We start from the raw sequence: 3,460 nt of genomic DNA, 5'->3' as shown, positions 1-3,460 counted from the left end.
GTTGTGGGATGATAAGAAAAGTTGGTCTATTACACTATATTTGGAGATTGTTCTATATCAAAGCAGCAAACATGTAGAGGACCTACTGGGAGCCGACACTGATCATTACTAAAGCTTTCTATTTATCATGACCTGTGAGCTACGACTAGGCATTAACACAAGCATTTAATTAGAAGTCAGGTTTTCAGCCAAAGTTCTGGCACATTCCATTAGGTTCCAACCCAAACCATTTTATTTATTTATGACAAGCTAGAATGTTTAATATTGGTCTGGAGAGGTTTTAACTTCTTGATTACTCCTCCTAAAGGAAACCAATTTGTGTCCTAGAGAAAAAAAAAATCCTCTGCTCTGTGAGAAATAAATCAGTAAAGTCTCCATTAGAGCATTTTAACCAGTTGATTGAGTTGCCTAAATTAACTAGTTGTTTTAATGTTATATACATATTAATTTATTTAAATAAGCACTCAGTATCTGAGATCTGCAAATCAGGATCTACATTTCCTTTTGAAGATGCTACCTTCAGAGGAATTTCATCTTCTGAGTTCTTGTATAAATTCAGCAACATAAGACAGGAGCCCCAAAACTGAATATTTAGATTCTTTTATAAATATAATCACATCTATTAGTTTATACAATTTTGTCACTGCTTTCATCTTGCAATAAAAGAATTGAATGGTTGTAATAAAGACTGACAGGTTCCCCAACCTTAGCATAGTTAAGCTCATCCCTTTGAGGGAAATGCGAAAGAACTGGTGGTATGAGATAAGGAACATTTAAATAAATAATATATTTTACTTATTTTAAATGGAAGGAGGAATGGAGGTGGACTAGGAGAGCGATGGGGAAGATGGAGAAAGACAGAATATGAATATCTCCTAGTTACTCCTGCCAGTGTCCAGAATGGCTGTAACTGCACCAGGCCAAAGCCATGATCCCAGAATTCTTTAAAGGTATCCCAGTGGTTGTTTGAAGCTCAGCCTTCACCTGCTGTATCTTAAGGCCCATTTAGCAGGAATGTGTAGTGGACCTAGGATTCAAACGTGTTTGATTGTGGAATCTCATATGTTACTTGAACCATAGCGCCAAATGCATTTCCTTGTATTTTTAATGAAATCAGTTTTTAAAGGCATAAGAAAAACAATATTGAACAATCAAATCAATCATCTTTGTTTGATTTTGTTATCCCTTCTTAATTCTTTATCTGCTTCTTTTCCAGTTCATTTCAGAACTTTGTTTAAGGCCTTAGTTTTCAACCCTTTTTGCCCTATAAAGTTCCCTGCTGTCTACACATGCATTATGTCTTGTGATTATTTTTTTAAAAGGTTAGCACTACCCTGAACTCCTTTTGTGAACATTGACTGTCTCCATCCTTAGCTATTGTTTTATCTTACCCTATGTGTTCTCCTTTTCACTTCTTTTCACCAAGCTTTTCTTGGTTGCATCCTAAATTCTGTTTTTCCATTTCACTGATCCTACCAAAGATCTGAATGGAATGGATACATGACAGTTCTTACCTTACTCAACTTCTTTGTAGCTCTTGATGTTAATTACCAGTGCATCATTGAAATTGTTTTCTTCTTTAGCTTTCATGACATCACTCTACACAAGTTTTCAAATGTTTAAGCCTTTTTCTCCCCTCCTTAGTTGTCCTTGGGAGCTTGTATTTCTAGTTGCCCACTCAACACCGATTTTGCAGTGCTGGAATTCTGATGCAGTGGGATATGCTGCTTCGTGCAAAGTCAACATCCCAAGCTGGACTACTATTTAGTCATCATTACTCTGTTTCTCATCCCGCTTCCTGTCAATATGCCTGGGAATGCATTGGGATGTTGTCAAAGTACTTGGACATCTGCAGTCACATAGGAGATGTGGATGCAGTTTTTGGCTCCTTACTTTGGCCTGGGCCAGTCCTGATCACTGCAGCTTTTTGTAGATTGAACCAGTAGGCAGATCCTTTCTCTGTCTCATCCTATTTCTTTGTGTCACTTTGCTTTTCAAGTGGGTAAAGAATATTTGAAACATATATTAATGTTCAATTGCATTCTCTTCTTTGCATGAGGGTTATGTATAAAGGAACAAAACTGAAGGCCAGTGTCAGCACAATGGCTCAGTGGCTAAATTCTCACCTTGCCCACACTGGCATCCCATATTTGCAACCAGTTTGTGTCTTGACTGATCCACTTCCTGTCCCAGCTCCTTTATGGTGGCCAGGGAGGGGGTTGAAGGATGGCTCAGAGTCTTAGAATCTTGTACCTATGTAGGAGACCTGGAGAAGGCTCCTAGCATTGGATAGGCTCAGCTCCAGCCATTGCAGCCACTTGGGGAGTGGGCCAGTGGATGAGGATCTTTCTCTCTGTCTCTCCTTCTCTCTCTGTAGATCTGCCTTTCCAATAAAAAGAAATGAATCTTAGAAAAACCTGAAGGCCAATTCTGTTCAGTCACTTAAATTGAGTAACTACTCATATATAAAGATATAAAGTGTTTATCTATATTTAGCCATAGAAAAATCTACCATTCACACATTTAGCCTAGGGCCCAGAATGATATGTTGGTTTGACAGATTTTCTCGTATGTCCTGTAGCATGCCAAAAATTAAAATTGTCACATTTTCAGCCCAATTTGTTTTCTACCTTATTAGATGTTTTTCATGTAGACCTGACATATGAAGGTGCTTTCAAAAGTGTGGGAAAATGAAATCATACATGCTATTGTTTCAATGAAAAGATCTTAATAATTCTCTCTCCATATTTTTGGCATTTTCCAAGAATGTATGTTAGGTTGTTTGCAAAAATCTCATAAGTCTGGAGCATTAATTCTAGTTCCTCTGCCATTTTATTTTTCATCTGAAATATTCCCAAAGACTTGTCTTTTAGCTCATGTATCCTCCTGCCTCACTAAGTCTGTTGTTTCTGCTTTTCATTGTATTTTCCATTTGTCATGTTCAATAAATGTTTTTAAATATTCATTTTGATTTCAGTATCCATCTTGGGGCAAATTTTTTCATCTGAATCCTGTACAGATATCTCCAACTCAATAATTTGTTTCTGTACAATTATGATTACTCCTGTGTTCATTTTTGTCTATTTTCATACATTTCATCAGTCTCCGTGTTTGTTTTCTTAGGTTGAAGAGTCATAATTTGGGGAGTCATAATGTCTTATTTTTGCTTGCATCTCCAGTTGTTTTTATGGATTTGTGGAAACCCTTGTTGATTTTTTTTCTCTGAGTTTTTAATATGCCTCTCCTTTAATTGATACCCAGAGGTGTGTTCTGGATTGGGCTAGGGAACTGTGGTCAATGCTCCATTGCAGGCAAGGGTCCGGGTTGATACCCAAGTTGGGCATGGCAGATTGCCTCTATTATTGGCAGAAACGAGTATATTTATGTCTGCTGAGACAAGCAAGCCTCACTCCCTCTCTTTAGAAGTGATCAATGCATGGGGTGAGCACACAGTAGCTAT

The sequence above is a fragment of the Ochotona curzoniae genome, unplaced genomic scaffold (genome assembly GCF_017591425.1).
Source record: "Ochotona curzoniae isolate NIBS_2020 unplaced genomic scaffold, NIBS_Ocur_1.0 scaffold_1852, whole genome shotgun sequence".
Lineage (NCBI taxonomy): Eukaryota > Metazoa > Chordata > Mammalia > Lagomorpha > Ochotonidae > Ochotona > Ochotona curzoniae.
Note: the sequence above shows the minus strand (reverse complement) of the source record.